Source organism: Fringilla coelebs, assembly GCF_963513975.1.
Source record: "Fringilla coelebs genome assembly, chromosome: 7".
NCBI lineage: Eukaryota > Metazoa > Chordata > Aves > Passeriformes > Fringillidae > Fringilla > Fringilla coelebs.
The window spans coordinates 33425118-33451702 of NC_140035.1; the positions used below are offsets into that span (position 1 = coordinate 33425118).

At 41.7% G+C, this 26585-nt stretch overlaps 1 protein-coding gene across 5 annotated transcripts in view; it reads left to right on the forward strand.

Moving 5' to 3' along the window:
- The window catches only part of MAP2 (microtubule associated protein 2), a 219796-nt gene that overhangs the window by 40552 nt on the left and 152659 nt on the right, over positions 1-26585 (forward strand). For all 5 annotated transcript variants that reach the window (XM_084209753.1, XM_084209756.1, XM_084209758.1 and 2 more), the window contains exon 2: positions 6416-6474. The gene's annotated coding sequence lies outside the window, so the exon portion shown is untranslated. The remainder of the gene's footprint in view (positions 1-6415; positions 6475-26585) is intronic.

Sequence of the window (26585 nt, forward strand, 5' to 3'; positions counted from 1 at the left end):
TAAAAAATGGGGTTTATAAGTCAGATTTAAAGGAGTTTGCCATTGTTACTTGTAATGCAGGTCCCTTTGGTAAGGCACACAGAAAGCCCTTCTATGTGTCCTTGCCTTTCCCTATTAACCTTTTGAGTGGGTAGTGTCATTAACATGCTGTTTCTGTAGTGCCACTCTCTTTCATATATGGTCTAGGAGGCCACCAAGAACTTTGTATTTGTACGTTTTATTCAGAATTTAAACACCCCATTTACTTTAAAAGTTTCAAAATGAATTCTAAGTTCTGTACACTTCCACATGTGTTTCTAGCATGGCTGTAGAAATAGACTGAGTGCTGGTCAGCCCTTGCAGCTCAGACAGTGCCTCTTTTGTCATGTTGCTGCACAAAATGTTACACAGATTCTTAATGCACTCGACCTCAGTCACATCAGATGATGTATCACAGACCAAAAAAGGCTGTTAAAGGAACCTTTTAACATGGCTGAGTTAAATGGCTCATTTCAGGAAACGCTGGAAAAAGGGTGTTTGTGCAGTCGTTGTGGCAGCCTTCTGCATACATATTACAAAGCGGTCTTTAATTATGGGATCGCATTATTACTTGTTTCTGCAGCACTCCTGCCTCATTAATCGCATGTTCCTCCATTTGGGAACAGCTCCTCCATCCTTTTGCTTTTCTCCTGTATTATCAGAACACATCTTAAATCTTTCTGTTTTCTGCAAACTGTGTAAGACTGCCCTGAAAATACTGACTTTTCTGTATCAGTCCTTCTTATATTATCTTGTGTTTAGGAATTAATATTTCTGAGCCCTGCAGTGGATGGGTGGGCACTTCCACTGTAGAGGTGGAAAAAATAATTTGAAGTCTGAGTAACTTTACATGTAGGTAACCAGTGGAAGCTGCTTGGGGTCACTGTGGAGTTGTGATTGGTAGGGCTGAGTGTGGTGATGTGGTTGGAAAGCGGTGGTCAGTGGTGAAGCTCCAAATGGCTTTGTGGCCTCAGAACCACATGTGAGAGTAACAGAAGAAATGCTTAAGGATTTTTTTTTGGGAACATGTAGATTCTCAGCAAAAGAAAGCAAAGATACTTCTCAAGCATGTTTTCATCACTATGGAGAAAAGAATAACTCACTTGTGGTTTCCTGACACAACTGTCCAGGATGGATCCTTAACTCCTGTGAACTGGTGGCATTTCCTGGAATTTTGATAGAGCTATGCTGACCTGTCCTAGCTAGGAGTCAGGCCTTTGACTATAAAATCCAGTGGAAGAAGAAAAAATTTTCAGGCAATTCTTTTCCTCACAGAAAGTTTCTCATCATGTTAACTCTTACAGTGTTGATGCCAATGAATCAAAAAATTAAGAGCATTAAAAAAAAAATGCTGTTTAATGTAACTTGAAGCTGGATAAACTGAAGAAACTCCTGGGAATCAGAACTGCTATGAGGAAGACATTGCCTGTGGATGAGAACGGGGAACAATTAAAAATTTGCAGGCTCTTAATAATAGAAGTACCTTGTCATGAGGATAAAGGAATTACTTGAATAGGAGGAATGATAACAACACCGATCTCTCAAAGTCAGGGTGTTTTGTTCCTTACATGCTGTCTTGCACTGTTGGTACCCTTGCAGTGTTTTGAGTTGCACCCTTGAAAATGTGTTCAAACATTAAAAGAATGGATAACAGGATCATCTAGGAAACCAAACTGAAGCTCTGAGGCTCTTTCACTGCAGAAATACAGACAGCGCTTGGTGTACTTTTTATGTGAATTCCTGTCCCTGAAACTGGCAGATTGAAGTTGAAAAGGGTATGTGCTCCTGGAAAACTAGGCTCTTGGCTTCCATTAAAAGTGTTCAATGTGTATCTACTCCCTTTTTGCACAGCAGGGAAGGTGCCCTGCAGATCTGTTTTGTTACTGCTGCTTCAGTTCTGAGCCACAGATCATTGCTTGTATGTAAACAATCTCATATATTTAGAGGGGTTTTAGAACTCATTAAACTTTCCATTTCGCTACAAGTGGTAAGAGAGGCTATCAAAAAGTAACATTGCAGATGAGGAATGGTCTTAGGTCAGTTAAAGTGAGCATTGAAATTTGTCTTTTCAGGAAATGGAAGATTATTCTGTTCTTTCTTCACATAGACTGCAGTGAGCAGGCTGCTGAACCAGTAGGCTTCAAATGTGAACCCCAGTCCAAAATGCCATTTAGCTGAGCGTACCTTCAGGGCCAGGGCCTTCAGAGTGCAGCCACAGACAGCTCCTGCAGCTCAGCTTCATCGCCTGCAGGCAGGTGAACAGCCAGAGTCTTGAGCTGTCCATTATCCTCAGTGAGCAGAGCAAAGAACGGTAAATGTACAAGGCTGGAAGGAATTGTAAGAGATACAATGCAGATCTTGGTGGTGGCAGCAGGTTCCCATCACAGGATATCTCCATCCTGTTTACCTGGTTCTTTTTGACTGTCCAGTGAAGGCAACTGACAGCTTCAGAGGGTTCCTAATTTAGTTGGATTAGCCTAAATCGCCTTTGCAAGTCTTTCAGACATGTTGAACAACTGCTAGCTTTCTACTTTGTAGGATTATCTCCTGGGCTAAGGCATGTCTGTGTGTCAGACAACACTTAACAGTATGAGGTTGATGGCTCTGACAGAAGAGCTCTGGAGAACCTGTTAGGAGCCACCTCCTCAGTGGAAGCTGAATATTCAATTGTTCACCTTGCTATTACTGTGGGGTGTGACTTGCCTCCACCTAAGAGCCAGCGCAGCAGAGAGGAATGTGGGCTTGCACTGGCTGAGCAGTGCTGTGTACCTGGGCTCAGCCTATTGGGTCTCAAATAAGATGGTGGGTGAAGCTGTATGTGGAAACGTTTCCTTTTTGCTACCTCTGCAGCAGCACTTTGGATCAGTGACCTCCATGGCATTGATTTTGGATGATTTTGAATGTGATGAAATACTTGTGAAACTCTCTCAGCTCAGTTTTTTCCGGCTGCTCACACCAAGCATTGCAAGGAAGTGAGCCTCAGGCTCACTAGCCCTAACCCCCTGAGCACACATTCAACCACCTGCCCTCCCAAGAATATAGGATATATGTGCTGCCCTTTTCCAGTAAATGTACCATATATTTTGTAACAGAAAGCTAGGTCAGACCAGTTCTTTACAGAAGAAGATTTGCTGATGTGGACCATCTGTCTTTCAGATATTTATGACTAATTCACAGTTTGTTTTGGGAGCCTGAATTGAGCTGACGGGTCTGCAATTCCCTGTGTGGTTATCATCCTCTGTCCTTTTTATGGTGGTTGGTGGTTCTGTGCTTTCTTTTAGGCAGTGCTTTAGATCTTCCCTCATTTCCTGCGAGTTCATGGTGTCAGTGGTTTAGTCTATTTGTGTGTGGTTGCTTTCAGTCTGTTGGTTGGGGTTTTTTAATAATAAAAAACTTTTAGTAAGATTTCATCTGCTTCAGTTGGCTTTCCTGCATGAACCCCTTCTTTAAACATATTTCTGTGGTCAGCACTGTAATCAGTTATGTCCCACCTTTGTTTTACCTTAAAACAAGTTTTTCCTGCGTTTTTATTCCACCTCTAGCATTTTTCTGCACTTTTTTGGCCTCCTATGAAGCCTTACTGACCTGTGTGGAGTTGCTTAAAATCTGTGGCTTTTTTCTTTGAGATTCACTGCCCTTGATCTGCTCTACTTGTTCCTTCCTTATATTTGACTAGTTGATGCTATCATTTCATCATCACCATTACCCAATCCATCTTTCACCTTCAGATTTCCAAACAGTTTCTCCCTTTTAGCCAAACCAGCTCCATCTTCTGAACTGAACTGTCCCCAGGGTGTTGGAAGATGTATCCAGTTATGCCAATGAATTTTTTGGATAAGCTCAGCTATCATTACAGTGTGTGTCCATCTCTTGGGGCAGGTGTATGCTGGAAGGTGGAAAACACTGGACAGCTTTAATTTCCTGTGGGATCTTAATAGAAAGCATTTAGTGAAAGACTTTGGTAACCAGAGCTGTCAGTGTGACTCCTTGCAGGAACAGCAGCTTCACATGAAAGCTGACAACATTAGCAAAGGCCACTGTAGTTACAGGAAAGGGCTAGATAGTTTTGTTCTGTGTAGACTTTAAAGACAGCTCCTGATTTTATCATCCAGCAAGTATTCAGAAGTCAAAAATGCCAACATGTTGCAGTGCTAATCTTGTTTTCTCTGAGTCAAGCAGTTGGCATGGTATTTTATTAGTAGTCTTTTCCAGAATATGTCCCCTGCTCACCACAGGCTGCATGAGTCAGGGCTGTGATTTGGAAAATCTTGATGTTTTTAAAGTGGAGTTAACTGAGTGTAACTGTAGCAGGAGTGTAGATAGGTGTCTGATTGGTGTTTCATGGCCATTTTAACACCAAGTATGTTTCCCTTTTATTGTGACTGCAGATCGTAGGATGAGTCTGGAGTCTCTAAGGAGTAAATAATTGTGGACCAAACTGTAAAAAAACTGGAAATTCTGCTTGCTGGATGTGCCGGGGTTGGGTGCTTGTCCATCATTTGCTCATCAGAAGCTTGAGAAAAGGGATCCTGCTGGTACCATTCCTCCTTGTCTCTTGGTTTGGATATGAAATGGGGAGCTTCTCAGAGACTGGAGGGTGCTGAATGGGGTTTTGCTCAAGAGGGGAATATTACGTATGAATTGTTACCTGGTTGTGTTTTGCTGACCATCACTAACAGTGTCTGGATGACTAGCATTTTCCTAAAGAATGAGCATTCTTTGGTTCATGGCTCTGCACCTGTGGGTGGTACGTTAGACAAATGTCATTTAGTGAGTCTAACCAGCTTACAGCTGATTTTCTTCTCAGACATATGGAATTAACAAAAGATAATAAGATCCATGCCTGGCCAGTATATTGTAAGAACTGACTTTTCATTTGCTGGTGTTGACAGCAAAGAAATAGTTGAGCTTGACTTCCCTTCTTCTCTTTTCCTGCTTACACCTCCATCTTCATCCTCAGTTACGACAGCAGTGTGCTGTAGAGACTTAAGTCTTTTTGTGCTTTCAGGAAGTTCCCCCGTGCTTAAAAGAAGGAGGGAGGGATGGGGTCCTTGCTTTCTGCTCATGATTCAGCTGCTGCTTCCTGTTAACTTTGGCAAGACATTGAATCTGTCCTTCTCTACCTTTCTGTGAAAGTAAATATTTTTCTTCTCTACCTTTGTTAGTCAGAGATGAGACTCCCACTACTTTCAATGACAACCCCTATGTTTTTGGGTACAGGGGGACATAGCAAAGTTTGCTAGAAGTACAAGGCTTTTATCCCTGCTGACATTTATCTTCTCCCTATGTTTCCCCTGTGAAGCAATGAGTATCTTAAATAGCTTTGTCCAGCTGTGAGTTTTGTAACCCACATGTTGGCAGAAGTTAGTTCTGCAGGTAGAGCTCATGTTGATTGAAGATGATAACCTGGAAAATGATCAATTTGTTGGTTGTTGACATGAAGCTGGGTAGAGAAGTCTGTGCTTCTTCCTTCTCAGGCAATTCAATGAAATTTGTAAATGCCAAGAAATTTGCAGTTTATAGGTGCTTCTCCCTTGCCTAGCCATTCCCAGGATTTGCAAAGCAGTAATTAGTCCTTGTTTATGCCATTTTGATGATGTTAGATCTATTGTTAGATGTTTAGCAACTCAAGCACAAGCCGGTTAAGGAGATGCCCAGGCTCCTGCAGTAAAGCAGCTGTAGCACCAGAGAATTCTCTGAGACTGATCAACAGCAATTCCTTGCTGCAGATTTTCTGTGGTCCATGACACCACATTACCTGATACTGAATTAATAGGTCCCGTGAGTCTGGTCTGCAGCTTGTAAGCACACTGTTTGTTACTGTGCAGTGTAACTGTGGGATTCCTGTCAACAAGGAAGCTTTTGGCAGATTAGGTTGTATTATCTGCATTGTTTGCTTGCTGACTCCTTGTACTTAGGGCTGTTGCTGTTAGCATCTTTTCTAATTTTTGGCAAATCATCCCCAATGAATCTAGATACATGAAAGGTGTTCTGCCTTCAGAGCATCTTCTTTCTGCAAAGAAGGAAGGGATTTAATTGTTTCTATGAAACTCTGATCCTAACAGACACCATAGTGTAGCCTGTGCTTCAGAGGAATCAGCTTTTCCATGGCTATTCACATCATACAAAAACAGGCACTCTGGAGGACTGGGCTCTTTGGTAAGACATGGTCTGATGCAAATCAAGAGATGTGAGCTATAATGGCAAGAGAGGCTCTAACCACTGAAAAAGAGCATTTGGTGTAACTGGTGTAACTTTGTGCATATTACTAAAAGCAGAGAAGGAAGGCATTTTCTTATTAACATGTTGCAATTCGTGAGTCTTTAATTAATATAATAAAAATAAAGCTTTTCCCTTTAACAGCTGCCACTAACTGAGAGCTTTTGTTTTGTTTCAGATTGTGGAAACCTTAAATAAAATATCCTGTGACTGACAAGGTGACAACAACACCGCAAGGTGGGTTTTCTGTTTTTGTTGGTCTCCTATCAGTCATTCCAGGGCTCTGGAAATGCTGCATCTTGACTTTACTGGGATGGATTGCCTAATGAATCTCTGGGGCTTGTTCAAACAAACCCAAATAGTTTGACAGGACTCCTCCTATGCCTGTATGTACATGAATTATGTATGGTAATGGTGTTTTTAACAAAGAAAATATATACATTTCCTGTGCTGCATGGTGAAGGTGTTTATGGCACAGAGGTGGAAACAAGTGAAAATAAAAACATTGAGATTTTTGCCAATTTTTTCCTGTAGACATCTTTTCTGCAGTAAATGTCCTCTTGTCATTGTGAGTTGAGCTGCTGCAGAGCACAAGCGCTTGAAGTTGAATCTGTGACATGGCATTTTTTTCTTTTCACACTTCAAATTTAGAGTTCACACTTAGCAAAAAAAGTTCCCTACAACATGTGCTGATCACTTGTGTGTTAGTCACCACATGCTCACCTTGTCTGAGGATTCATTGCTCTGTTTTGTTGAAATGTTTTATTGAGGTTGTTTATAGGATATGCACGTTTGCAACACAGCCCAGATGCAGAGAGATGCTGATCCTAGGATTTCCCACTTACACCCCTGGTATTATCTGTTCAGAGGGGAGTTTGTGTAATGGCTTCAGACAGCTTTTAGTTATTTGAATGACTCAAGTGAAAAACAGCAGAGAGAGAGCTGGTAAATACCATTTTCACTTTACGCATTGGTTATGGGAAGAAGAATTACTTGGTCATTCTTCTTTCAAGAGAAGTTAAGTTTTCAAGCACCAGGCTTATTTGGTGACACTTCATAGTCATAAAGAAGTTGGATTTTGTTCTTGGGTTTGGTTTTTATCTTTTCTGTAGTTGGTTCTTTTCTGTCTTTTTTACAGTGTGGAGAATGAAGTAAAAACTGGAGCATGTGTTGCCTGTATCTGTGTGCTGGGGGTACTTTCTGGTGACAATATTGCTGCTCTTACTGCAGCCTCACATTTTTCTCTTGGAGGTCATAGTTTTTTCTTTTGTGTGAAGGTGTGAGTCTTTCTGGGGGATGTGTCCACAGCCAGAGAGCGAGCAGCAGTATTTCAGTGCAGAGCAGCAGTCTCTCTGCTGGGTGTTTCAGAGTGTGTTTCTTGTCACCAGCTCTGAAATACTGCATTATAGCTGTGATGGGCTGCAATGCAGATGTACAACTTGTATTTCTCAAGATGTTTTAAAAAATTGTTGCAGTCGTGTCAGCCTCCTCTCTGGCAGTGGGAGAATCAGGGGAGATGTGAGAATTTATCAGCAAGGCTCCTGTTGTCATTGTTCTTGAGTGGAAACTGCCAGGGGCCCTGCTCATGGTATTAATCCTTATCCAGTGAGAAGTGGTCTTAGCTTTTGTTTCAGCGAGTGCATGAGGTTTCTTTTATCTGCTCCTTGTCAGCTTCTGCGTGTCATTGAACTTGAATCATTAGGCAAAAAGTTAAATGCTAAGGAAGAGATGGGTCTTTTAAAGCTGTAGTAAGGCCAAATCCAAAAAGTTAAATAGGAAGGAGTGATTAAGGATCTGAGCTAAAAGTGTAGACAAAGCTGTTTGGAGGGTGCTCTTTGCAAAGAGCAGCAGGGAAGTTGAGGAGAATTCATTCTGCATTTCACTGTGCTGGTCTGTGCTTCAGTAGTCTTTGTGGCAGGGTTTGAATGTGGTGTCTGTTCTTACCAAAGATTTATCACAGTTGATGTGTGTAACCAGGAAAGTCAGAGCAGGCTGGTGAACTTCAGCTGAGGCGCGTAGGCAAACTCCTGTCTGCTTGTAGAATTGAGCAGTAATCCAATTCTTCCAGTGCCTTGATATTGGTACTTTCAGCTGCATTTGAGCTGCTCACAGTTGATCAATAGAAGCTGTGTTCTTGCATAAATGGAGAGCAAAAGACCTTCTTGCAATTAAATAATCAGTTGTCCAAATCTCATTTTATTAAGCTGAACACACAGTACAGAATAGAGGAGTGGTCCTGCACCAAGGCTGTTTAAACAAATCACACTTTTTCAATTTTATTAGGTTTTCTGTCTTCTCCATGTGAATCTAGAGCACGTGCAGATCATGCTCGGTTCTCTTTTTCTGTCTTGCTAGTCTTCCTTATAACCTTCTCTTAGGTGTGTACACAACCCATATAATGGCACAGAGAAGCTCTTCACCTGTTTATTGGTCTCAGTCTGTTGCATCACTTTCTGAACTGCCCCAGAGCACCTTCTTTGCTCAGCAGACAGCAGTGTATCCTGCACAAAGGAATGAAAACAAGACTGTTTGTCTCAGGCTTGTCTCTGCAATCTCAGTATGTGTTGAACATAAATATTACCTAATTTTTCACACTTGAAGGGCAATAAAACCCCAATCCTCAAAAGAAAATATTAAATGTCAGCAGAACTGTTATGTTTTACGGAGAACCTGGGGAAAACAAAGCAACAAAAAGATCGTTTTGTTTCTTATCAGAATATTTCACAGGAAGAACCTAAGTGTACATAATGGTACCAAAGCCTGTACTTGTTCATGGTGAATTTCTCTGTGGTATGAACAAAAAACAGAAGAGAGTTTTATCAGAAGCCTGAAGATCTGCATTGACTAGCCTAACATTAGGCCCTTGTATGTCATTACTGCTTGCAAGCAATGTGCTTACAACTGCTCACCTCCTGCAGAGAGCAGAGACTGTAGATGAGCATCTCAGGAAGCTGGGAAGGCAGTTGTGGTATTTTTGGGGTCCCCCTGGTGGGGAGGAAATGATGAATCTGACTCCATGTTCTTAGAAGGCTAATTTATTATTTTATGATATTATATTAAAGAATGCTATACTAAAACTATACTTAAGAATAGAGAAAGGATCCTTACAGAAGGCCTAGCAGCATACTAATTAAAAACCCTGACTCTCCAGAGTCCTGACACAGCTGGACCGTGATTGGTCATTAGGTAAAAACAATTCACATGCTGGAAAAACAATCTCCAACCACATTCCAAAGCAGCAAAACACAGGAGAAACAATCAGATGATTATTGTTTTCCTTTTTCTCTGAGGCTTCTCAGCTTCCCAGGAGAAGAAATCCCTGGTGAAGGGATTTTTCCAGAAAATATGACAGTGACAGGCAATGTGGGATTGAGCCATTTTCTGAAGAACCTCTCTCTTTCCACTGACTCTAGAAGAAGATTAAAGAATATGTAGAATGAAAAATGAGTGAGCTGGTGTTCCTAGAAGCCCTATAAACAGAGCTAGCTGAACATTTGCCTTTGTGTTGTTTTTAAAATATACAAGAACTGGCATCACCACTTACACTGTGAAGTCTTTAATATGTCTGTCTTTAAATTGTTGCTGTTCTGGGCTGTTTCTCTTGTACAAGTGATCTGCTGTAGCCCAGCAAATAAAAATTTGTAATAAGTCACCTGATCTCTTGGAGAAATCTAAGTTTCATCCTGCTAGGGTATACAGGCTCTCTAGTTCCCAGTGTAAGATCATGCACCTCAAATTGTTTTGCAGAGCTACTCATCTGTACACACCATTACCATTCTCTCCTGCTAGGAACAGAAAGTGTAAAGGGAGAGGTTCCTGAGGAAAGCAATGTCATGTGTGGCACAGAGGAGTGAAAACAGCCCACGTGGTCAAACCAGCAGGATGTTATCCTTGGGCCCTACTTCTTTCTCTGTGACAGGTTTTCTGTATGATATTCTCCTTGTGCTAAAATTAACAAAAAAACAAACCTCCTTGAAGGCATTGATATTACATCCAATATCCTTTGGAGAGAATTTCTTTGAGAGAGAATCATGTGAGGCAGAAGCTATTTAGGCAAAGCCTTCACTATTTACATTGAAGTTCATAAGCAACTTGATTTTGCCCCAAAAATACCTGCCAGCATTCCAATTGATTGGAAGTGCTCCTTGTCTTGATGTTCCAAGTTCTCCTCTTGTAAAAAGGAGCCCTGCAGTGGGGTGTGGGGCAGAGGGAGAGTTTCTCCACCTAGAGTTCTCCTGTGGTGTTTGCCCCCAGCAGCACTTCGCTGTCTTGCACTCTCAGTGGGCAATCCTGTTAGCCCTGGGCAGTAGGAGAGCTGTGACCCAGCCACTAGGCTGCTGAGTTAGAAAAACACATGACCTGGTCTGCATCCAGCTGTTCAGGATGGAGGCCATCAAACTGTGACATCAGCCAGCCCTAGCTGCAGAACTGTGTGATGCTCCCTGTGTTTGTAGGTGGAAAAGCAGGAGAGATGTTGGTGTATGTCTTCTTCTGCAGAAGCTTTGTGGGTAGGATTGGGACCAGGGGAGGAAAAAAGTGGGAGGTGCTGAATGAAGGTGGTGGCTGTAGAATTTCTGCAGACAAAACAGTTGGCACCCGTATGACTCTGAAGCAGGTGTGCTTGTGGTATGAAGTCTAACAGAGCAGATTTCTCATTGGCATGGCTCTACTGGAATCATTATAATATTTTGCACAGCAGCAGAACTGGGTTGTTGGTTTAGTTCTCTTTCAGGTGCATTTGGGTTGCATGTCCAAAGTCCACCTGTTGAAATAATCCAAAACCTGAGATTAGGAATGTACAGAAATAGGTATTCTTTTAAGGACCACTTTTCTTTTCATCTTCTCTGATTACATATGACATATAAAGATGCAGTTTTGCGAGTAATAACAGGTGCCTGGGTTACCATTCTATCAAACACCAGATGTGAAACCCAAAGGCTAGCAAGCTATTTATTGAAGGAGTATCTGAGCAAGCTGTTCTTATTGATGCCAGCAGCTCCTGAGTGCTAGTTAGTTAACCAAGTAAATGTTTGTGGGTTGTCTTTTAATGGCTAATTCCATTGCCAGACGTGTCTTCAGAAAAAAAAAGAAAAATGGAAGGAACAGGTGGTGCACAACTTTGCTTTTAAAAGGAAACAGCATATTGTAGAACTGCAAGCATCTGCTTCTAGTTAATGCTTAGTCTTCAGTCACTCAGAGATGCCATTCATTTATGTGGAATAAATTGCTATACCAGCTAGTAGGCCCTTACAGTACTTTTTAACATTATTTTATTCAGTGGAGTAAAACCACATTCCTTACTACCTCCTGTATATCATACCAGGAGGCTGGAAGGCAATAGGATAAACAGTTTTGATTAGATCCTTCTACAGAGCAGAAAGTAGGAGTTTTACTTTTCACTTCAATGGGAGTAGGAGCCAGATCTTTTTTGTGATGTGCCGCAATGATGTCTTCTGAGACAATCTTGAAGAAATGTTATGCTCTTAAATTCTAACCTGAAAGGTTTAAATTAAGCAAGATAAGTCTATTTGGAGATAGAGAACATCATCTATGAGATTATTTTATACAGCAGGAAAAATAGGTAGGTTTGCAGGTGAATGGTGAAGACCTGGATAAAAGTTTCTATTCCTGAAAGGTTTTTTGGTATGTGTTTTTTTTCCCTGCCCCCACCAGGTGTGGGAGATAATATCTTTATCTACAAGATTTGCTTCACTTACAGCCTTTCAAAAGAGTGGCTGTAATGCCTTTACATCTTCAGTGTCTTATTACTGGTGGGGAGAGAGCATTTCAGTGTGTGTAGCACTCAGAGGCAGAAGCTCTTCTGTTGCTTAGAGCACCAACTCATGTCCTGTTGGTAGATTTTTATCTCCATTTCTTACATCGTCACAGGTTTCTGGACACATTACCATTTAACAATTGATATGTCAAAAATCTTTCTTCCAAAATGTTACTCATAGTGGTTGTTGTTGTTGTTTTGTTTTTTTTTGGTGTTTTTTTTTTTTCTGAGTGGTACCAGTAATAATAGAACCAGGGTTAAAGATATTCAATCTGATAGGGCTGTATAAAGTGTCTCACTGGAGCTCTTCCTAAAGGCAATGTCAGATTTTCTGGTGTGGCCAGGTCTGCAAGATAAAAGGCTTGACATCCTGAGGAAAAAGAGATTACAGTCATAGGAAGAGTCAGTTATTTTTCTTCCAGTTCTTCAGTGCTGCAGGCGTAAACATGCCTCATCATCTAAAGGTAATACAGTTTTTCCTTTTGTGTTGCTTCTCACCATGGAAGCCTATGGCATTAGTGGGAAGCCATTCACCAAATTCTTGATTTTTCAGGCTTTGAAAGGTGGGCTGTAGAATTCACTTCATTTGTCTGAGCAATGTATCAATACAGGAGTTACTGACTTTAAAACTTTCTTGTGAAACCCAACTGGTTTTGCTTGGAACCGATTTTCCTTTTAGCTATTATAGTACAGTGTGTGTATATACATATATGTAAAAATATATATAAATAATATATAATATCCTGTTGCTTTGTGCTATGAATGAAACATGTAGCACTTTTCAGAATATACAAATCATGTGTCCTGTATTACATCTCTGGATATTTTTGTGTAGCTGAAATAACTTTGTCAAGTTTAGGCTGTTAAGACTAGTGTCTAAAATCCTGATAAAATCAAGTCAACTCTACACTTCTAGGGGATGGGATAGTGTTTTGATTCTCATTAAAAAAGAGAAAAATACTTCTTTAGAAGTCCATGTCTCTATTGTCCATATTTACCCACTGCTGACACACAGGGTGCTTATGCTTTGCTATGTTTCTTCATCACCTAGGTTTGTGATCCAAATGCTATAAAACATGGTGCTTTACATTGCCAGGCATTGATATAAATGCACTTTTCTCACACTTTATTGTTGTGTTTGCTTTGAGCTGAGCTTCCTAAGACCCATCATCTGAATATGAGTCAATGGTGTGGCTGAAAATGTGAAAACCTCAATCCTTAGTTTTTAAGTGCATTCCTAGGAGAGATTTAGTTGTGGTATGGAACTGTAGGAAAGAGTTAAAATGATTCATGTGCTTTTGACAGAGCTACCTCACTCAGACTGGTCTTTCTAAATATTTCAATGAGAATCTCAGAGATAAGGGAAAATCAGTGCTTCACAATGGTGCTGCATTTGAAATCCAGAGCTTTATAAGCTTCTGGTAATTATTTTTTTCCTTGAGGTACCTGCTGAACTAAATAATAATCCTTCTATAGAAAAGATGATGGAAATATGTGTGACAGGGTTAGGAGCCAGGTGGGTGGTGAGGCTCTGTGTGGTTGTTTACATCTGAGAAAGGCGTTTAGAAAGGTGTTTAGAAAACACCACTCAGGGAATAGTGCCTGCACAAAAATTCTTGATGTGGAGATAGGGTGGGAGGTAAAGGTGCAGGAGTCACAAATGAGTTTGAGCTCATCCAAGACTGTGGGTAGAGGAAAGCCCCTGTTCTCCAGCAGTGCACAGTATACATCTCTGTGTCTTTGCACCTTGTGATGAGGAGGCCAAGTTTAGAAGCCAGAAAAATGCCATGTTACTCTTTTGTGCAGGTATTTTTTTCCATAGTTGGGGCAGCGAGGAAGGAGCATTCATAGAGATCCAGTCCTTAAGTACAAAGTGTCTCCATTAGGAGACTCTGTTATTTTTTCCAGCTTGCTTCTCAGGAAATGAGGAACATTAGGATATTAATGTTATTAATTAATGCTGGCAATAAGTAGGCAAGTCTGTGACCCAGCTGGGATCAGATTCCAAGGTCCTGAGCCTCATGCAGTGCTTTTTTGTTTCTTCCACTAAAGTGGCTTTTTCTGCTGTACATCTTAATTAGCAGCTTAGCCTGATCTAACAACTGAGAAATAGCTTCATAGTGCAAACAATAACAGTATGGGCAGATATGTGTATAAAATTGTATTTTGTTTCTAATTAGAGCAGGGATGCGTGCCTCTGAGACACTTCACAATGTGCTCAGAAGGAGAACATGTGGCCTCCAACCCATCAAGTAGGGAACTACTGCTTTGGATGAAAAGCTGATCTTTTTTCAGGCAAATTCAAAGGCAAGCTTCATATGTGGGCCATGGAAGCTGAGCTAGAAAGCTTGGGCTTTTAAATACAATTCTGACTGATTCTGCCAGTGTTATGTAGTGGCAATTATGCATTCTCATAATAAGCAGGAGGATTATTATGAAGCTGAAGCTCAGGATTGCTGTACTCAAGCTCTTCATGTATGAATGAAATGGTGCATGTTGTATTTCTGCTAGAAGCCTTGAAGCAACAGGGCCAGATGCTTTTTTATCTCTGAAATTGCTTATGTCCATTGATTTCAATAGACTTACATCCACATGCAGTTATAGCCAGCAAAACCAGCTCCTGAGTCTCAGAAATACACCATGAAGATACTGAACAACATCTGTAGCATAGCAACAGGAAAGCCTTTATGCCTTCCTCATTTACAGCTGGTCTTGGACCCTGGCAGTAATAGTGAGCATGTGGTGAAGGGTTTGCTTTCTTTTTGATAAAGCTGATCAAATTGTTTGGGAGTGCAGTGCTGACTAAGTTTAAACCAGCCAGATATGGTGCAAGGACTCAGCTTTGAGGAACCTCATCTTTGGTTCAGTGCCAGGGTTTGGGAAGGCATCACACACCAGCATGACTCCATGACTTCTGCTTGCTCTCCATGGCATTAATCCATCCCCTGTGTCAAGTTTGGCCTTCCTGATTCCATTGGTATCTATGCCAACAGAGTCTGGGCAGGTTTCCTCCTGGGCAGTGCTGTTGCATGCTGTATGGGCAGCAGAAGGCCCAGGCTGCCATCCCATGGCAGGCCCTTTCTGGGAATGAAAAAAAAAAGTGTCTTTTGTGCACAGCAGAGAAGGAGGTGCTGGAACTGGGGGAATAGTTGGGGGCTGTGAGCAGGCAATTAGGTGTTCCTTGGGACCAGCATCTCTGCTTCTGATAATCAGCATTGAGACCTGAGCTCAGTGTGGCACCTGCTGATGCAGCTGCTTTTTGCCTGCTGTCAGGTGTCTCAGAGTCTTATGCAAATAAACCATTTAAGAAAATCAATTACTTAAGCCATTCTGGAAAGAATGTCAGCAGATTCTGTACCAGCCAGCCTGACACCTGAAAGATGTCCTATGTTTACACAAATGCAGCATTGTGTTTTCCCCACTATCTTTTGTGGATTTTGTGTTATTTGCCTTTAATTTCTTCAAGTAGCATGAGTGTCATAACTATGTCCTGTAGTTATACAACCAAAAGAAGTAGAAAAAGGCCTTTTGTGTGTCTTCTGCATCTTGGGGTTTATTAGGTGTCCATGTACTGACAAAACAAGATTGGAAATTGCTTTCAGTGTTCATCTGTTACCATGTGAGATGGAAGAAGCAAGTCGCACAAAACTACTGTAGTGCAAGAACTTGACTTTTTTGTTTCTGTTCATCATGGGCAGTTCCCTTCCTTTGTTTCAAATAGTTTTTTGGTGTCTCAGTGAATAGACAAAAGTGATTCTGTTTTCATAAGTGCAGTACCAGGGAGAGTACCTTACATGTAAAGGGTTTTTCAGAACAAAATTTAGGGCTGAGTTTGAAGTGTTTGGTCTGTTCCTACAGCAGTGCTAATCATTAGCTAATAGAATAATTTACAGTTCAGAGAAATGTTGTAATCTATTCATGCCTGTGGGAAAATATTGCTTTCACTATGTTCTTTGGGGCAACTGCAGTCATTTGAAGGAAAAGAGGTTAGGAAAGTGTGCTCTGCTGCATGTCAGCTGAAGCAGCTCTTTGTTTTCTTGGCTGCTCCACTGATGTACATTACAAACCCCTCCATTCAGGAAGATGATAAAACGAAATGTGCAAACAGAAGCAGCTTGCCAGTCATCCTACCCAGTTCTGTGCTAGGACCTGATGGATGAACTCAAACTGCCCAAGTGCTTGGGTTACCCCTGGCTGGAAGGGCCAGAGAGCAGTCAAAAGAGAAACAGGAGTTGCCCAGACCCAGCTCCCTGCTGGTGGGAGGACACACTCCAGGAGCCCCAGCGTCAAACTGTTCTGTGTCATGTGGTGGCAGTGAAGCCAGCAGGTGTAAAGGTGGGTGGGCCTTGCAGCCTGTTTGCTCAGGCAAGAGGGTTCATTTTCTGCTGAGCCATGCATGGAGAGGCTTCTGAGTTGGAGGGGACCTGTGGGTTTCATGGACAATGTGCCATTTAGACCCTGCAGGCTACCTGGACAAGCAGTGTGGTTGGTAATTTCTTTTGAAGTAGGGTCAAAGTCTGATATTTTTTAGCTGGAAGTCAGCAGGATGTTAGTTTCCTTTCTGCTGACTTCACCCACCCTTCCTCTGTGAGTCCTCGTGGCTGAGGAAAGGTCTGACTGGCACAAGGGGGCTGCTCTTGTGTATGGACCCATTTCCTGTATTTCTCATTGAGAAGATGAGTTTTGAAGATGCAAGCACTCCTCTTTGGGAGCAGTATTCATAGGATGCTGGCCACTGATGTAATTGAGACAGTCTTTTTGAAATTGCAATCTCTTTAGGCAGCTAAGGAATGAAGCTGAGGCTGAAGGTTACCCAGATCTCCTCAGAATTGGAGTATATTTGCAGAAGAAGCAATCTGCCCCTCATCTTGAGAATTAGTATCAATGCAAAAGAGAGTAACAAGCCTCAAACAAGTTTATTGTGGTTATGAATCATGTGTCTGGGCACAGCAACTGTGATTTGTGGTTTTAGGGCATTTTTAAAGTGCATGACTCTGTGGATAAAACTTGCTCTTGCAAGGGGAGAAAAAAAAGGAGGACATTTAGATTAAGTGGAATGACTGAGACTTGGACCAGAAGTTTTATGAAAAGCAGTGGGGTTTTTTTCTATATTAAACATCAGTTTAGGGTCTTTGAGCAGGAGAGCCCAAGATTAACTTTACAGGTCTGGAAATTTGCTGTCCTATCCCCAGATCCTGTGGTTTCACTCTTGCACAGAGCCCTTTCTAGCCGTAGTAGGGGATGGCATCTTGCAGAACCTTCTATCAGTGGGCAGCATGACCCAGCCCTGCAGCTGGGTCAGTGCAGGCTGAAGCCTTGCTGTGAGGTGAAGGGGGTGGTCAGTGCAGAGTAGATACTGCCCTGCCTCTACTAGGCTGTGTCTGCCTTCATCAGGAAGCACTAATTGCTCCCTAATTAGCTATATACAGCTATATTAGTTGGAATTCAGGTCTAAGTTCAGTCATGGCATGTGTGGAATCAGAAAGACACAGAGAAATGGGGTGAAAGTCTGAGTTTTGCTTTTGCAGGTGCAGACATAATGAAGGGAGATGTAAGCCCACAGAGTGTTTTTCATACCAACTTTCACAAGAGCAGCACATCTCAGAAGGCTGTTATCTACCCTTTGAGTATGAAAATAGGCTCTTTGGAGCAGGGGATAAGCAAAAATGATGCTGTGTTAATGAAAGGGTTTGGGACCTGGTCTGGTCACGTTGCTCTGGGTCTGTTTTCCAGGCAGATTGAACAAAATATTTTAGCTGTGAAATCCTAAGAAACAGCCTGTAAAATGTCAGTGCTTGCATTTCTAGATAGGCTATTTTCTTCAGCTCTGGTTGATTTCCTCAGCAAGTATGCTAAGTTTTGAAAGTTTATGTGAATTTGGTGTGTCTCAATACACATAGAGTAGGCTCTTTGCATGGGAGCTGTCACATTCATCACTTTCACTGAAAGCTATCTTTAATTTTCCTGTTTAAATCTTGCCCTCCTCTGGAGATGTCTTCTGATTTCCCCTTCATGAACAAGTGTTGCTGCAGACCCTTTTCTCCACCAGTGAGCAGTGGACCAGGGTCTATTGGTGAGTTGTTGGGAAGTGGGCACTGCTTTTGCCCCCATACACATCTTGTGTTTCAGAGACACACAGCCTGTGTCTTTTATGGGGCATTGTGGCTCTCCACAGAGCCCCTCTGGTTGTGTGTCTCCTCTTGGTCTTGTGTAATGTGGTTGTGCTAGGTCATGCTTTTAAACCACAGAATTTCTGAGTGCTGATTGCATATTGCAGAGGAAAGACTGCTTGGATTATCTGCAGGAAAACAGTGGAAGACATGACCTTTCTTCTGCTCCTCAGGGTAAAGCAGAGATCCTTGTAGTGTTCTGCTTTGAAACAAATTAGTAAATAGCAGGGATGTTATGATCTATAACAAGTTGGCTGCTGAGGTTTTTGTATGCTTCCTAGGTGCTGAAGGAGATGGAGTGGAAAAGACATTTCATAGGTAATAGAACTTGGAAAGAAAAGTCATGTAGAAATGTAGAAATAGCTTATTCAGGCAGGAGTAACAAAATGTAGGAAAGTTAGGCCAAATGAAGCGGTGCAGATGAAAATGTTGCCTGAGCTCAGAGAACGGGCTGTGACTATTTACCATGATGAGGTTAGATGGGGATGGTGTGAGCTGCAGGGAGTGCAGCAGCTAGGAAATAAAAAGGGCCAAAAGGTCAGTGCTCAGAGCCAGGTAAATGAGCCATGCCATAGGACAGGGCAGGGGCTGTGCCAGAGCTGCCTGGAGATGAGATTTCAGAGGTGGTGTGTTCTGGTGGAGTCCTTGACAAGGACAGCAGGGCTGGCCGTGACTGGCTGCACCTTGTGTGCTGGTTTGAATTCAGAGGAATTGGGTGTGATGTGGTCTGCACAGAAATGATGCCTTGAGAGGCTGCCTAGAACAGAGGCTAGACAGTGTTAAAGGAATTAAGCAGGAATTTATTAAAAGGCCTTCAAAGGATACACCTTGGGCTGTATGAGAGCCTGGCAGAGGCTACACCCAATATGGGTGACAGGTCACACACTTTCACACTTTTATAAGTTTTGGTCCATTTATATGTTGGGGTTAATTGTCCAATTTACAGCTTCAGGTTATGCAGTCCCCTCCTCCCAGACTGCTCTCCTCAATTTGCTGTTATTTGTACTTCTTGGGCCTGAAGCTGCAATGGGTGTCCTTGGTTCTTGGGCTGCAAAAGGCTTGTTTTGTGTAACTAAACTGTGAGGAGAACTTGCTAACATTTTATATGAAGTTCAGGGTTATTTATTAATGCAGTAGGGAATCTAGAAAATATGAAAGCTATAACTTAAGGCATCATAAAGAGTTGGTGAAAAACTTCAGGGTTCTGCCATGACCCATCTCTTTTTACAGTTTTCATACTTTGCAGTACTTTGTAGCCGTGTATGGTACGGGAGACAACTTTTCTCCTCAGATGAGGGGGAGTCTAGCAGACAGAAGCCTTGTGGGGGTCTGGAGGAGCCCCTGACCTGCCTCTTGACAAGCAGGATGTAAAATAAAATTGTTTTAAAGACTCTTCAGTGGAGAGGGACACTTTGTTCAGCCCCACATTGTCTAAGAACGTGTCTTCATGTTGTGTGAACAGCTTTGATTTCAGGTATTAAATGCTACAGGTGAATAAAGGGAGAGACAGTGTCTTAAACATCTTGAACTTAAATTTGTCTTTCAGTAAACAAAACTTCCAGATCCCCTTTTTTGTTTGCTGGCTGTTGGAAGATGGATTTCTGTTGTCAAACATGAGTATGACCTGAGTATTCTTCCTGAGCTTTCAGTATTGATTTCATGAAGGTACTTAGAAAATACACAGTTCTACATGCTATGGGGTACTTCTTTTGAAGTTTTCCTTTTAAAATAACAAGTGGAACAAGACACTTGTTTGAGTGCAAAAAGAGCAGTTGTTGCATGATTGTATTATGAAGGGTCTAAACTAGGCATAAAAATTACTTTAAAGCCTAACTTCTGAATTAGTGTAATTTTTGACTATTAGATAATTCTGAGAGTGAGCACCAGGAGGTAACAACACCTCCATGTACCTCTGCATTCAGATAGGGAGTCTGACCAACTCACCTGCACTTCCTAGACTGGGTGATTTATGTGTTACATGTTTAAATCTGCAGTTTCATATAACTTCTTCCCCAGACCAGTCCTTGCTTTTGGTCTAAATTTTGGCCTTCACACCCATGTCTGCAGCCCAGCAAACTTCTGTGATTTAGCACTGCTGCAGGTCCCTCACTGTTTTGCTGGCTGCAGGAGAGCCAAACTCTGCTGCAGCATGGGATTTGCAGGACAGCAGTGGGAGTGTTGGGGGAAGAAGGTGCTAATTAGTGTGTGTGTGTGTGGGGAGCAGAATATGGTCCTTAACAAGTACAAAAAAAAAAAGGTGCTGGGGATGGGGGAGTTACTGAGTTCCTAGAAAAGCTGGTGAGTGGCCTTTCTAGGAATGATACTTTAGAGCCACGTAATGGAAACAGTAGAACCAGCCTGAAAACTCTGCTCAGTGAGGTCAGAGAAGCTCAGCAAGTGAAAATAAAAAAGTCCTATGTTTTCTTGTTCTGTGTTAGTGTGGTATCAGGATTGATTCTAAGTTTGCTGTGCATGTGTATGTGTGTCTGTGACCATGACTGGCTTTGGACACGGTGATGCAGAGCACAGTGTGGTATCTCTGTGGATCTTGGTCCTGTGGCCAGCAGAAAGGGTGAGTGGGTTTCAGGCAGGCTGTGCTCCAAGCCCAGTTCTGCTATTGATTTCTTGGGTGACCTCAAGCAATGTAACAATACATTTAGCATGCTGCAGAGCCATGCAGCAAGTCTGCTGTCCTTAGATGTGCATTAGTAGTGTTGCTGTTGGGAAAACTGATTTCATAAAATAAAGCTTTCAGAGAAGAGTTGGCGTGATTTGAGAGAAGCCTACAGTTTACTGCCTGCAGAGCAGTGAGGAGTAAGTAGTAAAAACTGCTTGAAGTCCCAGCCAGATGATACAGCCAAATTGTCATTATCATTGCACATCACAAAAGCTGTTTGGGAGGAGATTTAGCTGTTTTCATTCATGGCTTAGACCAACAACAACACCCTGCAATAGCAGCCACATTTGTGCAAACATTTCCTCGTTGAGACGAAAGCACTCGTTGGCAAGTTAGGAAATTTTTGTATTAAAAGGCTTTGCCTGTAGCTGTGGACCTGGTTAAGTAATATGCTATTAAACTCAATTACAGTGATACAGTGAAAACAGATGCAATATTTCTGCAAGGAAAGAGCATGTAAAGACCTGAGTGAATGAGGTGTTATGAATAATGCCCCCTTATATGAGTAGAGCCATTGAAGTCAGGGGCTCTGTACCTCTGTTTCATGGTGTTTCTGTTACTGTTTTGTTTACTGAAATGTTTTAATGTTTTTATTTTAAAACTCAGTAACTGAAACTTGCTAATGCAAATAAATAAAATGGACAAAGCATCTTCTGGAATCCTTCTTGCTTTGCTGGTATGAACTGGAAAGAGACAGCCTCTCTGTTCCCTTTCTTTCCAACCATATAAGATTGCAAGTTAGGTTATCCTGTGATAATGTGCCTTTTGGAGTGAGTCTAAAACTATCCTGTCCTGCATGATGCATGTAGTATGTGGGAAAAAAATTTCTATCTAGTAACTGATGAGGACAATTTCCTGTAAGCCAGTTATTGTGGTCTCTGGTCTCCAGCCAGATCTATTTTTACTGCCTTTTTATTTTTTTTTTCCCCTCCCCCCTAATTTATTATTTCTTGAGAAGAAAAAAAATGTTACTATCATGATTCTTACGTGCAGACAGGCTGCAGTTCCAAAAGGCGCCAGCAAAGCCCTGAAGGTAACATGTCTTCTGATCACCTTGAATTAAAGCTTTTGAGCCACATTATAAAGTCAGCATCAGTTCATGAGAGCAGAAGAGAGTGAGAGAGCGAGCCCGTGCTGGTTATCATTGTTGAGTTAAAGCCAGGTCCAACTAATCTGGTATTACTGTAGCCAAAAGTCTTGTGTTCCTGACACTGCTGGCACTTAGGCTGATGTCACATAAGGATCAAGGAGCACAGAAGTAGTTGCCTGATAATTCACCTGACGAGTAAATAAAGCTGAGGAGACTTAGATTGAGTGCAAGAAGAGTCCAGCACTTTCCAGCCTGGTGTTAGTGAAGGAAATCTGAATATATGGAGAGAGTGAGCAAATTAAATTGGATCCAAATAAAAGCTTGGAGGGTAGAGATGTGAGAGAGGAGCAATTTAGGATACTCATTTTCCACTAATGTGAATGGAAATCCTGGCTTCAGCTATAGAAATGTTGTGCTGCAAGTCATGTGTGTGTTTAAAACCAATCTCAGTCTGTTTGAACTTTTTTCCCAAGTCTTAGGAATCTGTGAATCTTTTAAAAAACAGTTAACATCAAGCAGGAGGGTGAGATCTGAGTCTATGATGACAGAAATTGGGCTTGAAAGGCATTCTGAGAGCCAGGTTCTTAGGAGTGCCAAAGGAAAAAGGCAGGGCAATGCTGTGGCAGTTACTGTTTCACAGGTGGTAGTGTCAGCTTTGGAGTGTTTTTTCCCCCTCAGCTTTGTAAGTCTCATTTATGGACTGGATCAAGAAAGTTCACATTCTGCAAGCAAAAAGGCAGAAATGTGCAGTGTACACAGTGGATAAAAGGTGGGTTTCCTAATAAAGAGCTGAGAATGTGTAATTTGGTGCTTTCAAACAGGTGCCCTGGTTACTACCCACAGTGAGGTGATTGCATATTTAATTAGGAAGATGAGTGCACTTACCTTCCCATAGGTAGTAAAAGCTGACAAAAGACATGGAGAACTTAGCCTCATTTGGAGTCATTTGGAATCTGAAACACAGTTTGTACAAGTCAGATCTAGCAATAGTTGGATTTTCCTCCCATTACATTCGTGTGTTGAATGGTTGTTGGTTATATTTTAAATGTTGACCTGGTTACTCTAGGATGAGTACATCTGGTCTTCTGATCTTGGAAATGGGAAGTATTTGAAAAATTACCTTTAGGTTTTTCCTGTGGTTTCTGGATACTGATCCTCAGAGCCACTGTGACACTTGTTAGTTTTCAGTGGACAAATGATTTAATGTGTTTTTAAGAAATAGATTATATTCAGAAAAACATGAGTTGAAGTGGCCTTTTTGTAAAATAAGATGTTGGCAAATTTGTTGTGCTGCAATGACAGCAAATCATCATTGGCAGATTCAAGAGGAGGTGTGACTTCTGCCCTCTTGACAAGGTGCCACTATTGCTTTGAAACATTGCTGGGGGGTGGGAAGAGTGTTTCTGGTCTTCATTGGACACAGCTTCAACCTTCACAGCAATAGCATTGGACTGACATTTTGTTGCAGGAAATCATCTGGTTATTACATGTTATTCCTGACTTCAACTAAATACTGTTGGGTAAACTGGCAGTGATGTTTGCTGTGAATCACCCTCACAAATGAACCTATTTGATAGACAAACAATAGTTATTAGCAAGGTGGCATTTCTCTTCTGAATCACTATGCCTTTTTAACTTTATTATCTTCCATGCTCTATTTTGCTAATTACCATTGGGCTGAAGTGCCTCCTTCTCTTCCTTCTGGAAACAAGTAGGTTGGCATGATTGGAAAATACCTTTAATGACAGGAGGGGCTCTTTGTTAATTTTGTGCTCCAAAGGTGTTTGCTTCTGTTGTGTTTTTATTCTGTTTTAATTTCACATTTAAATAGTCATGAATGACTGGCAAACCTTGAATCAGTGGTATTGGAGGTCCTGCAGGTAGAGTGTGTGATGGTATTTTTGAAGTGCCAAACTGAGGAACATGGACATTAAGTGATAACGTTGATACAGTTGTCTTGGAATACTTCTATTTCCCATCACTTTAGCAAATTATAGGCTTCTTCCCTCCAGAAAAATAATGAAATGCAGTCTTAATTTTCAAGTATAGATTCTTGAGGACTATATGTATGATTGAAATTATTCTCTTACATAAGAGATTTTTCCTAGGCTGTGGCCTGAAGTCTGAAATACAAATGTTGCTGGTTGTCTGTCTGCTTAAACATCCTTCTTGTCTTGGCTCCTGGTTGTGCAGAATAGATGTTAGTGAACTCGGCTCCTGTCCTAAGAAGATGAGCCTCATGGTCAGTGAAACTGCTGAGTGAATGGAACAAAATCTGCAAAAAAATATTTAAAATGGAGATGATCTATTACATTGTCTGGAGTCCACTATATCTGAGGGTGGGGTACAAGACTGGAGGAAGCATTGGTTATTCCAACATTGTAATGCTTACATCCCAAATATCATCCACATGGTGCATTGAGAGCATAAGGAAATATGTTACTTTTAGAAAGACATCTCTCTGTGTAACCCAGATTGCATCCCTCTAGAGAAAAAGGGTGCTTATACCACAAGAAAAGGGAGTTTACAGCTGCTCAGTAACACGTCAGATAACAGAAACACTTCCTTTCCAGTTGCAGCTGAAACACTTGGAGCTTTGAGTGGAACATGCTTGGGCTGTGTACACGTTCATCTGTGCAACTTTGTTTTTCCTTCAAAATTGAACTTCACATTATTGTCCCCATCTTTGGAAACACACTGATTCCTTGTTTGACTTTGGAATGATTTAGCTGTAGAATTGTGCCCTGCTCCCCACTCTGATTTTAAATATTCTTGATGAGGCAGAGGAACGAGCGCTCTAGGTGAAGCATGGAGGATCAGTCCAGGAGATGCCTATGGATGCAGGTGTGGACCAGGCAGTGAAAGCAGATTCTTTAGAAAATTGGGAATTAGCAGAGGAATTAAAGAGGGTTTGTGCTTCTGTAAGTGAAAACAAATTTGTGCTAGTACTTCCAGGGCTGTCCTAGTGGTGGTTTAACTCATGAGGAAACATCAAAGGCCTTGAGTAATTGCATTCTCCAAAGCTCCTTTCAAAAGCAGAAAACCATAATGGAAGTGATGCCACAAAGGCTCACCCAAATGGGTGGTTTTATCTACACAGTTTCTGGCCTTTAGGCAGCTGTCCTTCCAGTTTAATAATACTGAGTCATACCTTTTGTTTCTACCCTTTGAGTCACCAAGGTATCTCTCTTGTCCTCTTCTCATGCAAAGCAAGGAGACACTTTGCAAACCGGGAGTAGGGAAAGTTTCAGCAGCAAGGGGACCACTCCAGCTGGTGCCCAGTCTCAGAGCAAGGAACTCAGTGATGAGACCTGTGTGATGAGCTGAGTTTCTCAGCAGCAATGTGAGTCACATCCCTGCTTTCCCTGCTTGGTAAAGGGCTTTGCTGGCCACTTATTTGCTGGAGACTTTTCTGCTAAAGCAGAAGAGCTTAACCCTGGATTTCTAAAAATCACAATCCTGTGTCCTTTTTATTTCATTATCTGCTACTTATCTTAGACTTTGTCTTGTATAATTTTCCATTTTTTTCTGTTTTCTTTAATTTTCTTTTTCTCCTGATCCCTTTAATGGAAGGGATATGTATAGTAGTGTAAGTTTTAACAGTACTTCAGGAAGCAGGTAGGTTTGCATTTGTATGGGAGACTTATATGCCTTTTGTGTGGTGTTCTTGTAGGAGGACAGCAAGTATGGTTTAAGAAATAGGACATGAAACACCCATGTTTTGCTCAGCCTTTAATGACATGCAGGGTTTTATACAAGCTATGAAACTTGATACTGCCTCTTTGATTTAGAAGGCTGTGTGTGCTTTCTTTCTTTGATGTAATTCAGTTGACAGCAGTGGGGTTGTTCCTGATTTACACTTAGAGAAATGAATAGGCAGTCAAGAGCAGCACAAGTTCACACCCAGTTATGTGTTGACTCATTTGCTCATTGTCTTCTTTGTAGCAGAAAATGCTTTTAGGGTACCCCTGAGGAATGTATCCACATAGAGCCGAGTTTGAGATGAGGTATGACTTTAGCTGAGGGCTGTGCAAAGCCAGGGATTATCATATGATTTGTAATGAAGGTGAAAATTGATGTTTTCATGTGGGAAAGGACTGACCACTCACTGACCTGACCAATTAACATGCAGGACTGTGGGTTTTTAAATTGCATTTCTAATTAAACTGAACCAAAGGGTTGTTTTAGCTGTCTTCTGAACAAAGAGTTGCTGCTATGAACCCATGCAACCCTGCTTGTGCAGAGCAGTTGAACAAGGGAAATCTCCAGAGGCCCCTGCCAACCTCAACTATTTGGTGGTTCTGTTCTGGGAATGCACAAGGACTTATGCTTTTATTGGAGTAGCTTCTTTTTGCTCTCCCTAATTTTCTGACCATGTGTTTCATTTGGGACATTTCCAGTCTGTGAAGTTACCTCATCTCAAATTCCTCCTTGCCTTCTCCTTCCCTCTGCTGGACCCTGTTCTCAGATGTTGATGTTTCATCACTGTGGTCTAGGAAACTGTGGCCTTTTAATGGTAGTTCTTGCACCTGTCTTAGCTCTGATTGATTTTGCAGTGTGAAATAAGATGCAGGGTCTGGCACATCAGGCCTCACTGGGGCACAGCAGAGCTTGGCTTTACACCTGGATCAAAGC